Raw genomic sequence first — 25,209 nt, forward strand, 5'->3', positions numbered from 1 at the left:
TTAGTGTATATTTTTAGACCTCAAAACCCATGAGGATTCTCAAAGAAGCTGGCTGGATAAAAGCCTGCTGTGGATGCCTTTTTAGTCTCATAGATCGAGATCACCTAAATTCAACCTGTTCTCTGTTTACAGACTCCAACTAGAGCAGCTATGCGACTTTGTGCCTTTAGACTGGTTGTTTTCGTTTCTGTCCCACCTCTGTTTAAGCCCCAACTTTTCTGATGGAAAGAGCGACAGGCCGGTGCATTGGTGGCAGACTGGTGAGAGCCTCACACCTCTGGGGGCAGGTGGGAGAACTGGTGGCCATCACTTTGCACAGGAAGCGTCCTTGTCCGCTGAGATGCTTGCAGTTGCAGAGGAGTGAGACGGGATGCCGCCTTCGGAGGCAGAGTCTCATGGGGAAAGGCAGTGCACCATAGTTCCACATACCCAGAGTACACGGCCTCCCGAGCAGCCTGAGGATTTCAGCAACGCCCTTAGCACATGGGAGGGAGGAATCCGAGCGCGGAGAAGCCATAGAAACCGAGAGGGGCAATACACTCCGTCTTAGTTTTGGGGAGGGTCTCCTGTCATCTTTTTTTTAAGCCTGAAATTTTCTTTTAATATTCAGCTTTTTGTTTTGATCTTAAATGGATCTAAACTGTTAATTGAATGATATTCCACTGTGATTCGCTCATTTACTTAATCAAAAAAATTTCAGGGATGTCTGTAAATTTCGGTGTTATATGCGATGAGAAGTGGTGTCGGTTTATTTAAGGAGGGACCAGAAATAATTTCTCCTATACTGTATTTTTAAAACCTAGGTATTGATAAAGCCCCTTTCAGAACGTTTAACCTTAAAAATTATTTTAAATATAGCCTTTTATTATTAGAAGGGAACTACAGATGACTGATAAATACCAAAAAGATTCACAAGCAACTTCATTTATAAAGCACAAAAAGGTTCTGGTGTGAAATGCCCAAACCTCAATGTTTTTTTGTAGTTGCTGAGCTAAATAATGTGATTGAGTTTATAGATGTAAAAGCTGTCACTGAAGGCTGAAGGACCTGTATCTGCTGTCCCTGGGAACTACATTTACACCACCCCAGAAATTTTGGTACTGGCACGGTAACATGGGAGTACAGAGGCCAAATTCAAAGGGGGTGAGCCACAGTTACTCAAAAGGCTTGCAGAAAGGCCAGAGTCAGAAAGGCTAGTGGGACAATTACTCAACAGTGTATTTACTCTCTATGAAGTAATCACATATGGGTTGAATTTCTAAGAACAAATTATGATAATGTCGACATCTGATCAAATCCTTGTACCTTAGAACTTAGAAGCAGAGCTGGTCTCATATGGCGCTGTCTCCACAGGCATGTGGGACTGTCGCCAGAAGCTGTGTTCTCTGAAAAAGCAACTTCCTCTTGTTGATTGTAAAGTACAGTTAGATAAAGAAAGCCCATATTTAAAAATTAATTTTATTGCAGAAGTTTGGAGGTTATAATTATAGCTTTTAATTTAAGTTTGAATTGGTATTGAACAAACAAGTTCTCTGCTTTTCAAATAATTTGAAAGTCACATTTATTTGCCTTTTTGTTGTGATGGTGGTTTGATTTTTTTTCTTTTTTAAGCAAAATTAGTAAACTTGTGCAATAGCATCAAGGAAATTACCTGAGGTGTCTTATATGAGTAGGCTCTAGCCAGGGTGGACACAGCTTAAATTATAAAAACTAAAGATTAAAATACAAAGAAGTAAAAGTTCATGCTGACTCCTTCTAAGAGAACTTTTGTTCATCTAACCACAGAGCATAATGCCACTGATTCATGGGACTTTAAATGAATCCTGTGGGAGAAAGCACCAAACTTACTAGCGTTCATTTTCATCAAAGATCCTTATTCTCTAATGTTCTTGGTCCTATTGAAACATTTCAGTATCTGAAAATACTGCAATGTTCCTACCCAAGAGAAAAGCCATTATGTGTATGCTGGTCACGATGATCAGTGTGGTACTGTTTCATTTTCCTGTTGTTGTTTTGTTTTGTTGTTTTCGTTTTTTAAATAAACTATCAAGCCCTTTGGGGGAGGGGGAAGAAGTTTGAAATATAAGTTAAAAGCAACGTTATGGCAGATCTAAAAGCCCTAGTGGGGGAAAAAAAGAAACAGACACACCCAAAAGGAGTAGATTGGAAATAATCAAACTCAGAGCTGGAAACAATGAAAAAGAAAAACAAAAACAATTCCAAGAATTAATGAAACTAAGAGCTGGTTCTTTGAGAAAATTAACAAGGAAAAAAATCTTAATGAAACTAGCTAAAAGGCAGAGGAAAACTATTAAAAAATCAGAAAGAAAAAGGGCGACATCACAATAGACACTGAGGAAATTTAAAAAATCATTAGGACGTACTATAAAAGCCTATATGCCACAAAATTTGAAAATCTAAATGAAACAGACAATTTTCCTGATAAATTCCATTTACCAAATTTAAATCAAGATCAGGTAAATAGAAAGTCCTGTATCCCTCAAGGAAATTGAAAATAGAAGCAGACATCAAAAGTCTCCCTTAAAAAAAAAAGAAAAAAAAGAAAAGAAAAGAAAGCCCAGGGCCAGACTATTTTAGTGCAGAATTCTACCAGACTTTTAAAGAGCTATCTCCAATTCTCTTCACACTATTCCACAAAATAGAAACAGAAGGAACATTACCAAACTCATTCTATGAAGCCACAGTCACCTTGATACCTAAACCACAGAAAGACCAGACAAAAAAAGAGAACTTCAAACCTATCTTTCTTCTGAACATTGATAAAAAAGTATTCAATAAAGTACTTGAAATGGAATCCAAGAAGACATAAAAGATATCATCCACCATGACCAAATAGACTTCATCCCAGGCATGCAAGGAAATCCATCAATGTAATCCACCATACAAACAAACTGAAGGAGAAAAACAACATGACCATCTCCTTAGATGCTGAAAAGGCATTTGACAAAATCCAACACCCACTCATGTTTAAAGTCTTAGAGAGATCAGGGGTGCAAGGCACATACCTAAACAGAGTAAAAACTACACAGCAAGCCTATGGCCAACAGCATATTGAGAGAAACTTAAATCAATCCCACTGATATCAGAGAGAAGGCAATGCTACCCACTCTCTCCATATCTCTTCAACATAGTAGTTGAAGTCCTAGCTAGAGTAATAAAACAAGTAAAGGAGATAAAGGGGATACAAATCGCAAGGAAGATGTCAAAGTATCACTATTTGCAGGTAATATGATAGTTTAGATGAGTGACCCCAAAAATTCAACCAGAGAACTCCCTCAGCTGGAAAAAAAATAAGCAAAGTGACGGAGGAACACAGAATAACTAAAAATAAATAAATAAATGATTAAAAATAATAAAAAAAACAGTAGCCCTCCTGTATACAAAAGACAAAAGGGCTGAGAAAGAAATTAAAGAAACTACACCCTTCACAATAGCCATTAGTAACATAAAGTACCTTAGTGTGATTCAAACCAAACAAGTGAAAGACTTGTTTGAAAAAACAAGTTTTTTTAAAAAAAAATTCCAGCCTCTAAAGAAAGAAAATTGAAGAAGATATAATAAGATAGAAAGATCTCCTATGCTCATGAAACAGTAGGAATAACTGCCAAAAGCAATCTACAGATTCAATACAATTCCAATCAAATTACCAACATAATTCTTTATGGACCTTGAAAGAACAATTCTCAATTTCGTATGGTTAAACAAAAATCTCAGAATTGCTAAAACAATCCTGTAAAACAGATTGTCTGGAGGTATCTCCATCCCTGATCTCAAGCTGTACTACAGAGCAATGGTAATAAAAACTGCATGGTACTGGCATGGAAGCAGAATGGTGGATCAATGGAATCAAATAGAAGACCCAGAAATAAACCCCCACACTTATGGTACTTGATTTTTGACACAGAAACCAAAACCATACTGTCGAAAAAAAAAAAGACAGACTCTCCAAACAAAGGTACTGGTCTAACTGGATGTCTTTATGTAGAAAAATGCAAATAGATCCATACTTATCACCCTGCACAAAACTAAAGTCCAAGTGGATCAAAAAATCTCAATATAAAACCAGACACACTAAATCAGTTAGAAGAAAAAATGGGGAAGAGCCTTGAACTCATTGGCACAGGAGACAACTTTCTGAACAGAACACCAACAGCACAGGCTCTAAGAGCAACAATCAATAAATGGGATCTCACGAAACTGAAAAGCTTCTATAAAGCAAAAGACACTGTCATCAGAACAAAATGATAGCCTCAGACTGAGAAAGGAACTTCACCAACTCTATATCTGACAGAGGGCTAATATCCAGAATTTATAAAGAACTCGAGAAGTTAAAATGCAACAAATTAAGTAATCCAATTTAAAAATGGGGTACAGAGCTAAACATTGAATTCCTTATAGAGGAATATCAAATGGCAGAGAAACAATTAAAGAAATGCTCAAGGTCCTTAGTCATCATGGAGATGTAAGTCAAAACAACCTTGAGATTTTTCACCTTACACCCATCAGAATGGCCAAGATAAAAAATTCAATTGACAATATTTGCTGGAGAGGAAGTGGAGAAAGGGAAACCCTCCTCCATTGCTGGTGGGAATTTAAACTTGTACGACCACTTTGGAAATCAATCTAGCGCTTTCTCAGAAAATTAAGAATATTGTTACCTCAAGATTCCGCTATACCACCCCTAGGTAAATATAAAAAATAGGCTCAAGTATACAACGAGGACATTTGTTTAACCATGTCCACAGCAGCTTTATTTATAATAGCCAGAATCTGGAAACAACCCTAATATCCCTCAACTGAGGAATGGATACAGGAATTGTGGTACATTTATACAATGTAATACTACTCAGCAATTAAAAACAAGAAAATCATGATGGGAACTAGAAAAGAACATTCTGAGTGAAGTATCCCAGAGACAGAAAGATAAACGTGTTATATACTCACTTTTAAGAAGATACTAGACCTATAATATAGGATAAACATACTAAAATCTGTACATCTAAAGAAGCTAAGCAAGAAGGAGGACCCTGGATAAGATGATCAATCCTCATTCAGAAAGGCAAATGGGATAGACATCAGAAGAGGGAGAAAACAGGGAACAGGACAGAAGCCAACCACAGAGGGCCTCTAAAACACTCTACCCAGTAGGGTATTAATGGAGATGCTGAGACTCATAACCAAACTTTGGGCAGAGTGCATGAAATCTTATGAAAGAAGGGGGAGATAGAAAGACCTGAACGGGACAGGAGCTCCACAAGGAGAGCAACAGAATCAAAACATCTGGGCACAGGGGTCTTTTCTGAGACTGATACTCTAACCAAGGACCATGTATGCAGATAATGTAGAACCTCTGCACAGATGTAGCCCATGGCAGCTCAGTCCAAGTTTCCTTAGTAAGGGGAAAAGAGACTGTCTCTGACTTGAACTCAGTGGCTGGCTCTTTGATCACGTTCCCTTGAGGGGGGAGCAGCCTTACCATGCCACAGAGGAAGACAATGCAGCCAGTTCTGATGAGACCTGATAGGCTAAAGTCAGATAGAAAGGGAAGAGGACCTCCCCTATCAGTGGACTTGGAAAAGGGTGTGGGAGGAGATGAGGGAGGGAGGGTGTGATTGGGAGGGAATGTGGAAGGGGGCTACAGCTGGGATACAATATGTATAAACTGTAGTTAATATTAAAATAATTTTTAAAAACATCAGAAAAAGACTGGCTTTCAACTCCAATATTATTTTGCACAGTACCATCTATAGTAAATATTTTATGTAATTCTGCTTGTCATGGTTCTCAGGAGCTACAATTATGTCCATTCCATCTATCACTGTCTCTCACAGTTATTAAACACATTTGAAAGTACCACAATTGTCCCATGTCCTTTTACCTGAATTGAACTGAGACAACCACAGCTATTACTGACTACTGCTCCAGTAGTGAGGCTTTTGTTTTTCAGAACTCTTGTTGATGATGATGGGACTGGAGAAATGGAAACTGAAACAGTGATTTTGATGCTTCTTAGGTCTAAGGTGCTAAAATAGAAATTCAGTGTCCCAATCTCCAAACCCAGAATACTCAAAGAAAACTTTATAACTAGTGTGGGAAGGCATGGATATGGATCATTTACTAAACACATTATGAACATAACTCAGTTTGCACATTGTAAGGTAAAGAGATGAGACAACATGATTTACAAGTTTTTCTAGCTTCATAGTCTGTAGCATGATTAATTCAAACCTACCTGTATATCTTGATTTATGGAAAGATAATGTGTTTAGATGAAAGGGGGCCGCGGATGCAATGGTCTTAGTTAGAATCAGTGGGAGCAAATGGATATCCGTAACTGGAAATCCAGTAGTCATATAAGCATATCATTCAAAAATGTGGGAGAAAATACTAAATAGACAAGCAGTCCAGGGACAGTGACTGAAAACAAGAATATAGAGGATGGTATATGTGTGTGTATGTATACAAACATACATCTATGAATACATAGACACACACACATATATATATGACTGAAAACTCATAGAGTTATACTGTTAAGTTGTAGGCCTGTGTATTGGAATATACTCATAACATCAAAATTAAGTGTTTGTATATTGTCTAATGGAATAAAGAGTTTCATCTAGTTAATAAAAGTAAAGGGAAACGTGCTGAAAAGAAAAAAAAAATCCACAAACCAAGCCCAAGAACACATCAATGATATGGTCCACCATGACCAACAAGGGTTCATCCCAGGCATGCAGGGGTGGTTCAATATACAGAAATCCATCAGTATAATCCACCATGTAAAAAACTGAAGGAGAAAAACCACACGATCACCTCCTTAGATGCTGAAAAAGCATTTGACAAAATCCAACACCCATTCATGTTTAAATTCTTAGAGAGAGCAGGGATACAAGGCACATAGCTAAAAATAGTAAAGACAATATACAGCAAGTGTATAGCCAGCATCAAACAAAACAGAGAGAAACTTAAATCAATCCCACTGAAATCAGGAACAAGGCAAGGCTGTCCACTATCTACATATCTCTTCAAGATATTATTTGAAGTCCTAGCTAGAACAGTAAGACAACTAAAGGAGATCAAGGGGATACAAATCAGAAAGGAAGAAATCAATGTATTACTGTTCACAGATGAAATGATAGTTTACATGAGTGACCCCCAAAACTCCTACAGCTGATAAACACCTTAAGCAAAGTGGATACAAAATTAACTCAAAAAATCAGTAGCATTACTGTATATAAAAGACAAATGGGCCTAGAAAGAAATTAGGAAAACAACACCCTTCACAATAGCCACAAACAACATAAAGTACCTTGGTGTAACTCAAACCAAGCAAGTGAAAGACTTGTATGACAAAAAGATGAATTCAAGTCTCTGAAGAAAGAAACCGAAAAAGATTTCAGACGATGGAAAGATCTCCCATGCTCATAGGTCAGTAGAATTAACATAGTAAAAATGGCCATCCTACCAAAAGTAATCTTCAGATCTACAGATTCAACAAAAAAAAAAAAAAAATAGCTAAAGTAACCCTTTATAATAACAGATTTTCTGGAGGTTATCTCCATCACTGATCTCAAGCTGCACTGTAGAGCAACAATAATAAAAATGGCATGGTGGCATAGAAACAGACTGGTGGTCAAAATATTAGAAGATGGAAAGATCTCCGGAGCTAATGGAGCAGAAGGGTTAACATAGTGAAAATGGCCATCCTGCCAAAAGCAATCTACAGATTCAATGCAATTTCCATCAAAATACCAACACAATTTTTTATAGAACTTAGAAGAAAAATTTTCGGGGGTGGGACAAGATGGCGGCGCCAGGAGAGCACTGCGTCTGAGGAGCAGGACATTTTCCAACAGCGACCAAGAGACTGAACTCTGGGCCCTAAAACAACAGCAATCGTTTTTTCCCAGGTGAGAGGAAACTCCCACGGTGTGGAAATCAGTCGGGTCCACTCTCAGGTCACCCAGCCAGAACCCAGAAGAGATCCCGGGTCCTGCAAGCACTAGGTCCCCAGACCAGAGCCACATGCGTATGTGTCCTACCACCTTCCCAGGCTGATCGGTGGACACAAAAAACACAAGAGACTGGGAGTCCCAGTGGTGAGAAAACCCCACAGGGAAGGAAGGAAACAGTACTGACTTGGATCACCCAGTCTTTCCCTGGAAAAAGTCTCGCAGACCAGCGGTTTCAAGCCGCCATCACTGAACTAGGCTCCAGCCACAAGCACAGATAGTTGCTGAGAGCCCAGCTCACTGGCACAGACAGAGCTGTGTGCCCCAGGGCACCAGAGACTGGGAGTCACTGTCGGGAGAAATCCTCACAGGGAACGAAGCAAAGCGCCACCCAGTATATCCCTGGAAAAGGCCCAGAAGACCAGCCCAACCCAGGGACCTGCTGTGCACCAGCTAGCCTGCTGTTACCAGGAGAGCAGTATCCACCCACCACAGATTACCACTTGGGTACTGGGGCACAGAGCCCCAACCTCAGACCTACAAAAGCCTGGAATCCTTGAGATCACCCCCCAGATACTACTCCAACAGGCTACCAGTTATCCCTAACAAAACTGACCAAACCAATTTACAGCAAGAAACCCAGAAGCAGGGTAGCTGTCTTCAGGACTTCTCCTGGTGAGAGGAGAGCCCTCTTGACTAAGAAGGACCACAGTTACCACTCAGGTCTCTATGCCTGAGGTGAGCAGTGGCCACACCTGAAAAATACCAGCCATTCAGTGACCATACCCAAAAAGCTGAGAAGGCTTCCTTCAGGAAAAACCATCTTCCTGCCAAGGAGATTCTCTCCACCACAGGATTCTAGAAACTAACACCCAACAACTAAGATAGCCCAATGGGTAGAGGCCAGCATAAAAGCTCAACCAACAAAAGACAGAGCAATATGGCATCTCAAGAACCCAGTTACCCAGGGGCAAGTAACCCTGAACACCACAGCATAATTGAAATTCAAGAAGATGACCTAACATCTATGCTCATTAAGAGGATAACAGAGAAAACAAATAAAATGCATAAAAACCTAGGGGAAGATAAACTCAAACAGATTATGGCCATCTGTAAAGAAATACAGGAAGTTGCAGCCAAACAGTTTGTGGCCTTTAGGGAGGAAATGCTTAAATCACTGAATGAAATAAAAGAAACAGAAAATTGTTCAAACAGCTGAAGGAATTGATGGAAAAACAGAAAAATACAGTCAGACAGATGAAAGAAATCAACAAAACAGCTCAAGATATGAAGATAGAATTGGAAAAATTAAAGAAAACACAAATGGAGGAAATTGTGGAGAGAAAGAACTTAGGGAAGAAAACAGAAACTACAGAGGTAAGCACAACCAATGGAAGAAAGAATGGAGATGGAAGATTTTCAGGTGTGGAAGAAATCAATGTATTCATCAAAGAAAACCTTAAATCTAAAAAATTCCTGACACAGACCTAAAAAATTCCTGACACAGACCATCCAAGAAATTCAATACAATATGAAAAGACAAAAACCTAAGAATAAACAACAACAGCAACAACAACAACAACACCTAAGAATAATAGGAATAGAAGAAAAAGAAGATTCTCTCCTTCAAGGCCCAGAAAATATTTTCAACAGAATCATTGAAAAAATTTCCCCATCTTAAAGGAGAGGCCAATAAGAATAAAAGAGGCCTACAGAACACTCAATAAGTTAGATCAGAAAAAAAATCCTCACACCACATAATAATCAAAACAGTAAGTATACAGAATAAAGAAAAAATACTAAAAGCTGCAAGGGAAAAAGGCCAAGTAACATATAATGGCAAACCCATCAGAATAACACCTGACTTCTCAACAGAGACTATGAAAGCCAGAAGGGCCTAGACAGATATCATGCAGACCGTAAGAGAACACAGATGTCAGCCCAGGCTACTGTACCCAGCAAAACTCTCAGTCCTCATAGACGGAGAAAACAGATATTCAACAACAAAAAGAAATTTTAACAATATCTACACACAAATCCAGCATTACAAAAGACACTAGAAGGAAATGTACAACCCAAGAAAACTAGCTACTTTCAAGAAAACACAGGAAATAATTAACCTCACTACAGTAAAACAAAAAGTACCCAAGCACACAAACATACTACCATAGCCAACATCAAAATCAAAGGATCTAACAGCCACCCACTGGTCATTAATCTCTCTCAACATCAATGGACTCAATTTTCCAATAAAAAGACACAGACTAACAGAATGGATGCATAAGCAAGACCCAGCAATTTTTGTATACAAGAAACACACCTAAGTCACAAAGATAGACATTACCTGAGGGTAAAGGGCTCGAAGACAGTTTTCTAAGCATATGAACACAAGAAGGAAGCAGGAGTAGCCATTCTAATATCTGATAAAATAGACTCTCAACCAAAATTAATAAAAAGAGATGGGGAAGGACACTTCATAGTCACCAAGGAAAAATTCCACCAGGAAGACATCATAATCCTGAACATCTATGCCCCAAATAAAAGGGCACCCCGATTTGTAAGAAAAAAAATTGATGAAAATTAAACTACGCATAGATCCCCACATTAATAGTGAGAGGCTTCAACACCCCACTCTCAACAAAGGACAGGTCAACAAAACAAAAATTAATCAAAGAAACAATTTCTTCAACAAATGCCATGAATCGAATGGACCTAACAGACATTTATAGAACCTTACACCCAAACACAAAAGAATTTGCCTTCTCAGCACTTCATGAAACCTTCTCCAAAATAGAGCAGATAGTTGGTCACAAAGCGAGCCTCAACAAATACAAGAAGATTGAAATTATCCCTTGTATCCTATCTGAGCACCATGGACTAAAGCTGGACCTCAACAACAACAAAAATAGCAAAAAGCGTACACACACATGGAAACTGAACAACTCTCTACTCAATGACAGCTGGGTCAGGGAAGAAAAAAAGAAAGAAAGTCTTCCTAGAATTCAATGAAAATGAAGACACAACATACCCAAACTTATGGGACACAATGAAAGCAGTGCTAAGAGGAAAGTTCATAGCACTAAGTGCCTTCAAGAAGAAATTTGAGACATCTCATTCAAGCTACTTAATGGCTCACCTAAAAGCCCTAGGGAAAAAAAAAAAGAAGCAGACACACCAAAGAGGAGTAGACGACTAGAAATAATCAAACTCTGGGCTGAAATCAATAAATTAGAAACAAATAAAATAATTAAAACAATCAATGAAACCAAGAGCTGGTTCTTTGAGAAAATCAACAAGATAGACAAACCCTTAGCCAAGATAACTAAAAGGCAGAGAGACAACATCCAAATCAACAAAAACAGAAATGAAAAAGGGGGCATAACTACAGACACTGAGGAGATCCAAACAATCATTAGGACTTACTTCAAAAGTCTATATGCCACAAAATTTGAAAATCTAAATGAAATGGACAATTTTCTTTATCGATTTGACTTACCAAAGCTGAATTAGGACCAGGTAAATCAATTAAATAGTCCTATATCCCCCAAGGAAATAAAAGTGGTCATTGAAAGTCTTCCATCCAAAAAAAGCCCAGGACCAGATGGTTTCAGTGCAGAATTCTAGTAGACCTTCAAAGAAGAGCTAATGCCAATTCTCTTCAAGCTATTCCACAAAATAGAAACAAAAGAAATACTACCAAACTCATTCTATGAAGGCAGTCACCTTGGCATCTAAACCTCACAAAGACCCAACAAAGAAAGAGAATTTCAGGCCAAAAATACTCAACAAAATACTTGCAAACCAAATATAAGAACTCATCAAAGATATCATCCAATATGACCAAGTAGGATTCATCCCAGGTATTCAGGGTTGGTTCAATATACCAAAATCCATCAATGTGATCCACCATATTAACAAACTGAAAGGAAAAAAAAACACATGATAATCTCCTTAGATGCTGAAAAGGTATCTGACAAAATCCAACATCCATTCATGTTTAGAGTATTGGAGAGATCAGTTATACAAGGCACATACCTAAACATATTAAAAGCAATATTCAGCAAGCCTGTAGCCAACATCAGACTAAATGGAGAGAAACTTAAATCAATCCCACTGAAATCAGGGACAAGGCAAGGCTGTCCACTCTCTCCATATCTCTTCAACATAGTACTTGAAGTCCTAGCTAAAGCAATAAGACAACTAAAGGAGATCAAGGGGATACAAATTGGAAAGGAAGAGGTGAAAGTGTCACTATTTGCAGATGATAAGATAGTATACCTGAGTGACCCCAAAAATTCTACCAGCAACCTCCTACAGCTGATAAACACCTTCAGCAAAGTGGCTGGATACAAAATTAACTAAAAAAAAAATCAGTAGCCCTCCTGTATACAAAAGACAAAAGGGCTGAGAAAGAAATTAGGGAAACAACACCCTTCACTATAGCCACAAAGGACATAAAGTACCTTGGGGTGAACCTAACCAAGCAAATCAAAGACTTGTATGAAAAAAAATTTCCAGTCTCTGAGGAAAGAATTAGAAGAAGATAATAAGAAGATGGAAAGATCTCCCATGTTTATGGCTTGGCAGGATTAACACAGTAAAAATGCTATCTTACCAAAAGCAATCTACAGATTCAATGCAATTCCCATAAAATTACCAACACAATTCTTTACAGATCTTGAAAGAAAAATTCTCAACTTTATATGGAATAACAAATTGCTAAAACAATCCTCTACAATAAAAGATCTTCTGGACGTGTCCCAGAAGCAGAAAGACACACACGGTATGTACTCACTCATATAGACATATAACAGGATAAACCTACTAAAATATATACATCTAAAGAAACTAATTAAGAGAGAGGACTCTGACTAAAATGCTCAATCCCCATCCTGAAAGGGAAAGAGGATGAACATCAGAAGAAGAAGAAAACAGGAAACAATCTAGGAACCTGTGACAGAAGGCCTCCGTAAGGCTCTGCCCTGCAGATTATCAAAGCAGATGCTGAGACTTATGGCCAACTGTTAGGCAGAGTGCATGGAATCTTATGTAAGAAGTGGGAAATAGTCAGAGCTGGAGAGGATGGGAACCCCACAATGAGAGCAACAGAACCAGAAAATTTAAACACAGGGAACTTCCCAGAGACTCATAATCCAACCAAGTACCATGCATGGAGATAACCCAAGACCCCTGCACAGATGTAACCCATGGCAGTTTAGTGTCCAAATGAATTACATAATGTGAAATGACAGACTGCTTTTGACATAATTTGATTGGCCTGCTCTTTGTTCACCTCCCCCTGATGGGGGAGCAGCCTTACCAGGTCATAGAAGATGACAATGCAGCCACTCCTGATGGGATCTGATAGACTAAGATCAGAAGAAAGGAGAAGAGGACCTCCCCTATCAGTGGACTTGGGGAGGGGCATGCGTGAAGAAGGGGTTGAGAGGGTGGGATTGGGAGGGGAGGAAGGTGGGGCTTATGGGGGGCTTTATTCACAAAGTGAATAAAGTGTAATTAATAAAAAATAAATAATAAAAATAAATAATAAAAATAATAAAGTAAAACAAGTAAGAAAAAAATTTTTAAAATATAAGTAAAGCCATACTTCATTTCAGAAGCAAACAACAATGTAAAATATGCATGAGAAATTCTTTGCCAGGATAGGTAAATATTTTGAAAACAAGTTGAGATATAGAACACAGTGAGTAACTTTTGTTTGCTTAAGAAAGTACAAAATTGCATGGTACTGGCATAGAAACAGAATGGTGGATCAATGGAACCGAACAGAAGACCCAGAAATAAACCCACACACTCATAGACACCTGATTTTTGACAAAGATGCCAAAACCATACAATGGAAAAAAGATAGCATCTTCAACAAATGGTGCTGGTCCAACTGGATGTCTACATGTAGAAAAATGAAAATAGATCCATACTTATCACCCTGCACAAAACTGAAGTCCAAGTGGATCAAAGACCTCAACATAAAACCAGACACATTAAATCGGCTAGAAAAAAAAGTGGGGAATATCCTAGAACTCATTGGTACAGGAGAAAACTTCCTGAACAGAACACCAACAGTACAGGCTCTAAGAGCAACAATCAATAAATGGGACCTCATGAAATTGAAAAGTTTCTGTAAAGGAAAGGACACAGTCATCAAAACAAAGCGACTGCCTACAGATTGGGAAAGAATCATCACCAACCCTTTATCTGATAGAGGACTCATATCCAGTATATATAAAGAACTAAAGAAGATGAAAAGCAGCAAACCAAGTAATCCACTTAAAAAATGGGGAACAGCTAAACACAGAATTCTCTGTAGAGGAATATCGAAGGGCAGAGAAGCACTTAAAGAAAAGCTCAACCTCATTAGCCATTAGGGAAATGCAAATCAAAACAACCCTGAGATTTCACCTTACACCCATCAGAATGGCCAAGATCAAAAACTCAAGTGACATCACAAGCTGGAGAGGTTGTGGAGAAAGGGGAACCCTTCTCCAGTGCTGGTAGGAATGTAAACTTGTACAACTACTCTGGAAATCAATCTGGTGCTTTCTCAAACAACTAGGAATAGCGCTTCCTCAAGATCCAGCCATACCACTCCTAGGCATATACCCAAAAGAGGCTCAACTACACAAAAAGGACATTTGCTCAACCATGTTTGTAGCAGCTTTATTTGTAATAGCCAGAAGCTGGAAACAGCCCAGATGCCCCTCAACTGAAGAATGGATGCAGAAACTGTGGTACATCTGTACAATGGAGTATTACTCAGCAATGAAAAATAAGGAAATCATGAAATTTGCAGGTAAATGGTGGGACCTGGAAAGGATCATCCTTAGTGAGTTGTCCCAGAAGCCAAAAGACACACACAGTATATACTCACTCATATAAACATACAACATAGAATAAACCCACTAAAATCTGTACATCTAAACACACTAAGCAAAAGAGAGGACCCTAACTAAAATGCTCAATCCCCATCCTGAAAGGCAAAGAGGATGGACATCAGAAGAAAAAGAAAACAGGAAACAACCTAGGAACCTGCTACAGAGGGCCTCTGAAAGCCAGAAGAAGAAAACAGGAAACAACCCCAGAAACCTGCCACAGAGGGCCTCTGAAAGCCTCTGCCGTGCAGACTGTCAAAGCAAATGCTGAGCCTGATGGCCAACTGATGGGCAGAGTGAATGGAATTTTAGGTAAGAAGTTGGAAATAGCAAGAGCTGGAAAGGACAGGAATTCCACAAGGAGAGCAACAGAACAAGAAAATTTGAACACAGGGAACTTCCCAGAGACTCATACTCCAACCAAGAACTATTCATGGAGATAACCTAGAACCCTGACAATGCAGCCACTTTTGATGAGAACTGATAGACTAAGATCAGAAAGAAGGAGAGGAGAACCTCCCCTATCAGTGGACTTGGGGATGGGCATGCATGCAGAAATGGGGGGGGTGGGACCGGGAGGGGAGGACGGAAGGGCTTATGGGGAGATACAAAATGAATAAAGTGTAATTAATAAAAGTTAAAAAAAAAGAAAGTACAAAATTGCTGTGGTTTTTATTTTTTATTTTTTCTTGGGCTTTTATTTTTTCTGAGGAAAAAAACACAGCTCTTAATGTCAAATAAAATAGTTTTTAAAGTCAATGGCCTGAGATAGAAAAACCAATTCAGTTTGTTTTTCCAGATGGAAATATCCTCCACATGAAATTTAAATGCAAGTAATGTCTCTAGGGAAAGATCTCCACAGGCCAACCTCTTTTAAGGGCTTCTGAGAGTACAAATGTGAGCTCTGAACAAAGACTAAGATGGGCCGTAGTTCCAGAATAACATAGAAGACAATAAATGTGCTAGGACATGGGCAGAGGAGAGAGAATGAGTGTGCAGATGCTGGCTGCTCTTTATCCTCTACAAAGAAATGTCACTTCAGTTAATTTGGGGGCAAATACAGCCATAAAGCTTTGATTTCATTAGATAACTCATAACTTCAATTTTCATTCTGCTTTGAACATTGTGTTTTGAGAAACAACTCAAAAATAAAACTCATGAAAACAAAGAAAATGTGCATGCATTTACATCATCATATTTTTAATATTAGCACCAAGATAAATGTACAATTTTTTCTAGAAAGATAGATAGATGATAGATAGATGGATGGATGGATGGATGGATGGATGGATGGATCAGTAGATGGATATCCATACATATACATAGCTGAAAGATACATATAAATAGATGAAAGATGATAGATAGATAGATAGATAGACAGACAGACAGATAGATAGATGACAGATGGACCAACCCACTCCCATCTTTCCATCACAGAATATCCTAAGAATCACTTTTGAGTTTGTTATCATGTAGAGGTTTGCTGGGATACACGGCTAACCTGATCTCTGATAGATATTCAGTTCCTACAGAATAGAGTGAAGGAAACGTCTCTAAAACAAAACTCAGATGCTGGAAAGTCATTTTTCCAAACTCTTGTTTTGCCTTGGACTTCAAAGGACACCTATATGAAATAAGTGTGGTGGTATATGTGAGGAAGCAAGGGCTCTGGCCGAGAGAACAGAAGGTTGGGATCAAAGCACAGTGCTGTGAAGAAGCCTGCCGATTACACCTGCTCTCTAAGGTCACCTGTGCACTTTGAAGAAAAACAAATTCATCCAGACTTGTTGATTGAGTGATGAAGCAGGTAAAGATGAGGTTTCACAGAGGTAGTGATTGTCCCAATGGCACTATTTAGCTGAATTAAGTGTGAAGTTATATGTTTTTGGATCATTCAAAGCCAAGGTAAATTTAATAGATTATTTTTATAAAACCATTTTTCATCGCTAGCTTTTAATGTGAGATCAATAATTAAAGTATGCATGAAGCAAAAAAATCAATGTTATATTTGTTTAGACTTTTAAAAGTAAATCAGTATTGTGTGTATAAATGTGTTCAATATATCTAAAATATAGCTTACTCTACAGTGCTATATCTTTATTATTCTAAAGTTTTTACTACCATTCAAAGTAGTTATAAATTTTTATATGGAAATTTGCAGCCCCTGAAGAAATTTATTCCCCAGACTTTCTTCTTAATGAATGGATTTTGTACTGCTATAAAATAGAATTTTACTTGTGTGAAATATTTAAAAAGTAATTAATGCAAGCTATATCATTTGCAATTTCTCTATCACATTAAGCTTTGAATATCATTCCAGAATATCATGACTATTTGTCATGCCCACATAGTATTTTGCAAAATGGTACCATTCTATATAGCCTTTATTTTACTTAACATATGTCATATGTGTTATGTGTATTATGTAATGCAAAATATATGTAATTTATACATAGAATCATATTTAATACAACCATATTTTAAAGCCCCTCAGTGAAAATGAATGTCCTTTATTTAACTGTATGCTAAGTGCAATGGTTAATGTCATATTGTTTATGGATTGTGAACACAAATTATTCAATACTGATTTTCAAAGTTTCTGAGACGTCTTCCATTTTTGGGGATGAGGGAGATCTAGATCTAACAAAGTCAGTGCTGATTCTTAAATTCAGGACACTTCAGAGTGTGTATACATAATTCAAACATGGAATCTAAAAAAAAATCACTGGACTTTTTATTTGGTGAAATCCTATGTTCCAGATAATCCAGATGCCACAATGTTATGGTAACTAATCCCTTCAATAGATGTCTCTCGTGCTGGATTTTTAGGTGGTTCCAGTTTTGTTGATTTATATCAGTAGTTCTGTGATAAACATTTTCAGATACTAACTTCAGTACTTCTCTCAAAATAAAATTTAAAAACTAAAATAAATAAATAAATAAAAACTGCATGGTACTGGCATAGAAACAGAATGGTGGATCAATCAAATCAAATAGAAGACCCTTAAAGAAATGCTCAATGTCATTAGTCATCAGGGAAATACAAATCAAAATGACTCTGAGATTTCACCTGACACCCAGCAGAATGGCCAAGATCAAACCTCAAGTGGCAACACACACTGGAGAGGTTGTGGAGAAAGGGGAATCCTCCATTGTTGGTGAGAATGTAATCTTGTACAACCACTCTGGAAATCAATCTGGCGCTTTCTCAGACAAATAGGAATAGCGCTTCCTCAAGATCCAGCTATACTACTCCTAGGCATATATCCAAAAGAGGCTCAATTACACAATAAGGACATTTGCTCAACCATGTTTGTAGCAGATTTATTTGTAATAGCCAGAAGCTGGAAACAACCCAGATGCCCCTCAACTGATGAATGGATACAGTAATTGTGGTACATCTACACAATGGAATATTACTCAGCAATAATAATTAAAAAACAAAAACAAAAAACAAGGAAATCATGAAATTTGTAGGTAAATGGTGGGAACTGGAAAAGATCATCTTGAGTGAGCTATCCTAGAAGCAGAAAGACACACACAGTATATACTCACTCATATAGACATATAACATAGGATAAACCTACTAAACTATGTACACCTAAAGAAACTAATCAAAAGGGAGGACTCTGGCGAAAATGCTCATCCTAATCCCAAAAGGCAAAGAGGATGGACATCAGAAGAAGGAGAAAACAGGAAACAAGTTAGGAGCCTGCCACAGAGGGTCTCTGAAAGTCTCTGCCCTGCAGACTATCGAAACAGATGCTAAAACTTACGGCCAACTGTTCGGCAGAGTGCAATGGAATCTTATGAAAGAAGGGAGAAATAGTAAGAGCTGGAGAGGACAGGAATTCCACAAGGAGAGCAACAGAACCAGAAATTTGAATACAGAGGTCTTCCCTGAGACTCATATTCCAACCAAGTACCATGCATGGAGATAACCTAGAACCCCTGCACAGATGTAGCCCATGGCAGTTCAATGTCCAAGTGAGTTCCATTAAAATGGGAACAGGGACTGCCTCTGACATGAATTCATTGGCCTGATCTTTGATCACCTTATCTTGATGGGGGAGCAGCCTTACCAGGCCACAGAGGAAGACAGTGAAGCCACTCCTGATGAAATCTGATAGACTAGTATCAGAAGGAAGGAGAGGAAGTCCTCCCCTATCAGTGGACTCGGGGAGGGTATGCGTGGAGAAGGAGAAGGGAAGGTGGGATTTGGAGGGGAGGAGAGAGGGGTTTATGGGGGGATACAAAGTGAATAAAGTGTAATTAATATAAAAATAATAAAAACTAAAATTAAAATTTTTATCTATTTTTTATGTATTGATTTATTAGAATTTATTCACTTTGTATTCTCCCTCCCTTGTTTCCTTCTAGTCCCACTGACCCTCCCTCTTCTCTCCGTATGCCCTGTCCGTAGTCCCTTGATAGGGGAGGTCCTCCTCCTCTTCTATCTGATCTTAGCTTATCAGGCCTCATCAAGGCTGGCAGCATCATTTTCCTCTATGGCTTGGCATGGATGCACCCCCATGGGGAGATGATCAAAGTGCTGGCCACTGAATTCATGTCAGAGACAGCCCTTGTATCCTTTACTAGGAAACCCACTTGGAAACTGAGTGACCAATGAGCTTCCTTGGAACAGAAGGTCTAGATCTTCTCCACCTGTGGTCCTTAGACCACAGAGTGTAGAGTATCTGTCTCTATTGGCACCCCTGGGACCAGGCTTTTTGCTCTGTTTTTCTTCTTGTGGCGTTCTTGTCCCTTCCATGTATTTCTGTCTCCCTCTTCTTCCATAAGGTTTCTGGGACTCTGTCCAAGGTTTGGCTATGAGTCTCAGTACTTCCTTTGATACTCTTGGTGGGTAGAGTCATTCGGAGGTCCTCTGTGGAAGGTTCCTGTCCTATTCCTTGTCTTCTACTTCTGATGTCTATCCTGTTTGCCCTTCTGAATGACTATTAAGCATCTTTTCTAGGGTCCTCCTTGTTTTTTAGCTTATTTTTTATTTCTTTATTTTCTTATTTTTATTTTAAATTTTTATTTATTACAATTTATTTACTTTCTATCCTAGCTGTAGCTCCTTCCCCCTCCCCTCCCAATCCCACCCTTCCTCTCTCTTCTCCTCCATGCCCTTTCCCCAGTCCACTGATATCAGAGGTCCTCCTCCTCTTCCATCTGATCCTAGCCCATTAGGTCTCATCAGACTGGCTGCATTGTTCTCTTCTTTAAGGCTTTTGAGTTTTGTATGTTTATCCTATATTATATGGCTAATGTCCACTTATAAGTGAGTATATATCGTCCTGGGTTACCTCACTAAGGATGATATTTTCTAGTTCCCACCATTTGCCTGCAAATTCATGATTTCCCTATTTTTACTTGCTGAGTAGTATTCCATTGTGTAAAGGTACCACACTTTCTCTATCCATTCCTCCATTGAGGGACATCTAGGTTGTTTCCAGATTCTGTCTATTATGAATAGTGCTGCTACGAACATGGTTGAGCAAATGTTGTTACTGAATCATGGGACATATTTTGGGTATATGCCTAGGAGTGGAATAGCTGAATCTTTTTTAAAATTTTTATTTTCTTTATTAATTACAGTTTATTCATTTTGTATCCCAGCTGTAGCCCCTTCTCTCATTCCCTCTCAATTCCACCCTTCCTTCCTCATCTCCTCCCATGCCCCTCCCCCATTCCACTGATAGTGGTCTTCCCCTTCCATCTGACCATAGCCTATTAGGTCTCATCAGGACTGGCTGCATTGACTTGCTCTGTGGCCTGGTAAGGCTGCTCCTCCCCTCAGGGGGAGGTGATCAAAGAGTCAGTCACTGAGTTCATGTCAGAATCAGTCCCTGTTCCCCTTCCTAGGGAATCTTCTTGGACACTGAGCTTCTATGAACTACATCTGTGCAAGGGTTCTAGGTTATCTCCAGACATGGTTCTTGGTTGGAGTATCAGTCTCAGAAAAGACCCCTGTACCCAGATATTTTGGTTCTGTTGCTCTCCTAGTGGAGTTCCTTGTCCTCCCAGGTCTTTCTATCTCTCCTTTCTTTTATAAGTTTCCCTTCATTCTGCCCAAAGTTTGGCTATGAGTTTCAGCATCTGCTTTAATATCCTGCTGGGTAGAGTCTTTCAGAGGCCTTCTGTGGTAGGCTCCTGTCCTGTTCCCTCTTTTCTTCCTCTTCCAATGTCCATCTCATTTGTCTTTCTGAATGAGAATTGATTATCTTACCCAGGGTCCTCCTTTTTGTTTAGCTTCTTTAGGTATTCAGATTTTAGTATGTTTATCTTATATTATATTTCTAATATCCACTTATAAGTGAGTATATACCGTGTGTGTCTTTCTGCTTCTAGGATACCCCACTCAGATTGATCTTTTCTAGTTCCCATCATTTGCTTCCTGGAGAGGATATGGAGAAAGTGGAACCCGCCTCCATTGCTGGTGGGAATGTAAACTTGTTCAACAACTTTGGAAATCAATCTGGTGCTTTCTCAGAAAATTAGGAATAGTTTTACCTCAAGATCCAGATATACCATTCCTATGCATATATCCAAACTATGCTCAAGTAGACAACAAGGACTTCTGCTCAACCAAGTTCTTAGCAGCTTTAATCCTAATAGCCAGAATCTGGAAATAACCCAGGTGTCCCTCAAAGGAGGAATGAATGCAGAAGTTGTGGTACATTTACGTAATGGAATACTACTCAGCAATTAGAAACAAGGAAATCATGAAAAGCTGGATCTTGAAGTAACCATAGGTGTGTAGGTTTATTTCTGAATCTTCAATTTGAGTTTTTTGATCTCCCATTTTTTTCTATTTCAGTACCATGTGGTTTTTATTACTGATGCCCTGTAGTACAGCTTGCAATCTGTGATGAGAATACCTCCAGAAGATCTGGTGTTGTACAAGATTTTTTTGGCCATTCTGTTGTTCTTTTTTTTTCATATGAAATTGAGAATTGTTCTTTCAATGTATGTAAAACATTGTGTTGGTATTTTGATGGGAATTGCTTTGAATCTGTAGCTTGCTTTTGGTAGGATAGCCATTTCACTATGTTAATCTTACTGATCCATGTTGTTTGTAATTTTTAATTAATTTTCATATTAAGCTTACATTTTATTTATTTAAAATATTATTAAATTTAACCTTCAGATATATTTATTTACTCTATACCATTTCTTTATTAATTGTTTGTATGCTTTTGTTCCTTTTATAATCAACTTACTTTAATTTTACATTATATATTTAATACATCTTTTTTCTGTTTTTGCTTATTGTACTAGTCTTATGTCTGATTTTCATTACCTACCAGGTAATTGTAAAAGCTAGTTGTGACAGTTAATTTATTTCACAATCTGCCTTTTTCCTATAGTTCTTTAATTTACTTCCCTTTCAATTCGCCTGTAATACCACTGAATCTGGAGACTCGTATTTGTGTTATCTGTAAGTTCTTGAATAAAATCAGCCATGATCTTTATTTTTTTATTTCTAGGATGAATAAACACTATTTTAAAATTTCATGAAGTCACCATTCTCATTTCAAATACTTTGTTTTACTATTGACATAAAAATATACAGGATACATGAAATAACCTAAAAAAATAACTGTGACTAATTTGTTCTCTTGGGCTTCATTCACAGTCCAAATATTATTTGTTGTGTTCATGGTCATCTGTGTTGTGACACTGGCCAGAAATCTACTCATTGTTGTGACTGTTGTGGTCATCTCAAGTTTAGATGCCCCCATTTACTTATTTGTTGGCTACTTATCATTTGTGGATACTGCTTATACAACCACAGTTACACCAAATATGATTATATATTTATGGTAGGAGAAGAAAATTATTCCTTTCAAACTTGCATGACCCAGTTTTTCTTTCTTTCTTTTTTTTCTTATTAGTTACATTTTGTTAACTCTGTATCACAGCTGTATCCTGCTCCCTCATTCTCTCCCCAATCCCACCCTCCCTCCCTCATTTCCTCCCTGACCCTTTCCAAGTCCATTGATTGGGGAGGACCTCCTCCTCTTTCATCTGACCCTGTTTTATCAGGTATCTTCAGGACTGACTGCAAAGTCCTCCTCTGTGGCCTAACAGTACTGCTCCTCCCTTGGGGGGGTGGGGAGGTCAAAGAGCCTGCCATTGAGTTCCTGTTAGAAATAGTCCTTGTTCCCCTTACTATGGGAAACCAATTGGTTACTGAGCTACCATGGGCCACATCTGAGCAGAGGTTCTAGGTTGTATCCATTCATGGTCTTTGGTGGAGTGCCAGTCTCAGAAAAGACCCTGTGTCCAGATATATTTGGTCCTTGTGGAGCTCCTATCCTTTCCACATCATACTAACTCTCCTTCTTTCCCATGATTCTCTGTACTCTGCCGAAGGTTTGGTTATGAATGACCCAGCTTTTCATAAAACATTTGTATGATGGTGCTATATCTAACTTTTGGTTGTTATGGTCTATGAACAGTGGCCATTTGCAAACCCTTGCATTATCTGACCATCATGAACCAATGTGTGTGTATATCTGCTACTGTAGTTGGCCTGGGTTGGGGGTTTTCATGTATATGGTAGTTCAGCTTTTGTTTGTTTATAACCTTCTTTTCTATGGTCCTAACATCACTGAGCACTTCATCATGTACCACTTATTAAAGTTGGCTTGAACAGACACCTATGTTACTGGTCTCACAGTTGTTCCCAATGATGGGTCAATCTCTGTGGTCATCTTTATACTGTTGCTAACTTCTTATGGGGACATTCTTCACTCCCTGAAGAATCTCAGTCAGGAAGGGAGGTGCAAAGCCTTATCCACCTGCAGCTTCCACATCATTATGGTAGTCCTCTTTTTGTTCCCTGTGTTTTAACTTTATTTTTATTAATTATAGTTTATTCACTTTGCATCTAAGCTGTAGCCCCTTCCACCAGCCTCTCCCAATCCCACCCTCCCTCCTTCTTCTTCTCCAATGACCCTCCCCCAGTCCAATGATAGGGGAAGTCCTCCTCCCCTTTCATCTCACCCTAGTTTATCAGGTCTCATCAGGACTGGCTTCATTGCCTTCCTGTGTGGATTGGTAAGGCTGCTCCCTCATCAGGTGGAATTGATCAAAGAGCCAGCCCATGAGTTCGTGTCAGAGACAGCCCCTGTTCCTATTACTGGGGAACCCTCTTGGACACTGAGCTGCCATTAAAAAAAATGTGTACACACACACACACACATATATATATATATGTATGTGAGACCTCCTCCTTCTATTTACCCATTTAGAAGTCATTGACTGTATTTTACACTGTTATTACCCCAGTGTTAAATGCCCTCATATATACTCTGAGAAATGCAAAGATGAAAAATGCCATGAGGAAACTTTGGACAAGTAAAAGGAAATGAAGTGAAAGAGAAATAGGCCAGGAAATGGTGGCTGTTTGGAAAGGAAGTTAATCTTCTGTACGGAGTGTCACCCTGACAGAATATTATTTTATCACACTAAGTTTCTCAATGTTAATAACCAAGCACAATGAAAACAATTAGTATGTGAAATCTTCCAATGAACAACATGTATTTTTAAGATTTTCAGAATTTGTAGAAAAATATGCATTAAATCTGGGTGACAGAATTCTTTTTATACAGACTAAAGATTTATGTGCCATACTTAGTATTGCAAATTTATTTTACTTAATGACATTTTTTGTTTTTAAAATAAATTTAATTGTTTTTGAGAGCTGAGAAAGTTTATTATCAAGAATAAAGAAATACTATGTAGTGACTTGACTCTTTATCTCACACATTATTAATAAGATGCTAATATTTAAAATATACATCTTATTTTGCATTTGAAAGAGACCTTTTTATATAATTATGTTAAAATTTCTTAGCATATTAATATTAAATAGAGCAGGCCACTGAGTTCATGTCAGAGACTGTCCTTGTTCCCATTACTAAGAAACCCACTTGGCACTGAGCTGTCATGGGTTACATTTGTGGTGGGGTTCTAGGTTATATCCACAAATGGTCTTTGTTTGGAGTATCAGCCTCAGAAAAGACTCCTCCCCCTAAGGGAGGTGCAGCTTCACCAGGCCACAGAGCAAGACAATGCAGCCAGTATTGATGAGACCAGATAGATTAGGGTCAGACAGAAGGGGAGGAGAACCTTTGCTATCAGGAATTGGGGAGGGGCATGAGAGGAAAAGAAGAAGGGAGGGCTGGATTGGAAAGGGAAGAGTGTTGTAAGAGTTATTGATATTTACTATTGTTTTATCTTCTTGTAACGCTGCTGTTAATCCTCAGCAGCTGTATAACCAAATCACCACACAGAGACTGGGTTTTTAGTTAACCTAGAACACAATGCTG

General features: G+C 38.4%; 1 pseudogene; it reads left to right on the forward strand.

Annotated features, from left to right (window-relative positions):
• Positions 1-370: 370 nt before the first annotated feature.
• LOC132649078 (olfactory receptor 4A47-like) lies at positions 371-24,249 on the forward strand (annotated as a pseudogene).
• Positions 24,250-25,209: the final 960 nt, after the last annotated feature.

Source organism: Meriones unguiculatus, chromosome 18 (genome assembly GCF_030254825.1).
Source record: "Meriones unguiculatus strain TT.TT164.6M chromosome 18, Bangor_MerUng_6.1, whole genome shotgun sequence".
Taxonomy (NCBI): Eukaryota; Metazoa; Chordata; class Mammalia; order Rodentia; family Muridae; genus Meriones; species Meriones unguiculatus.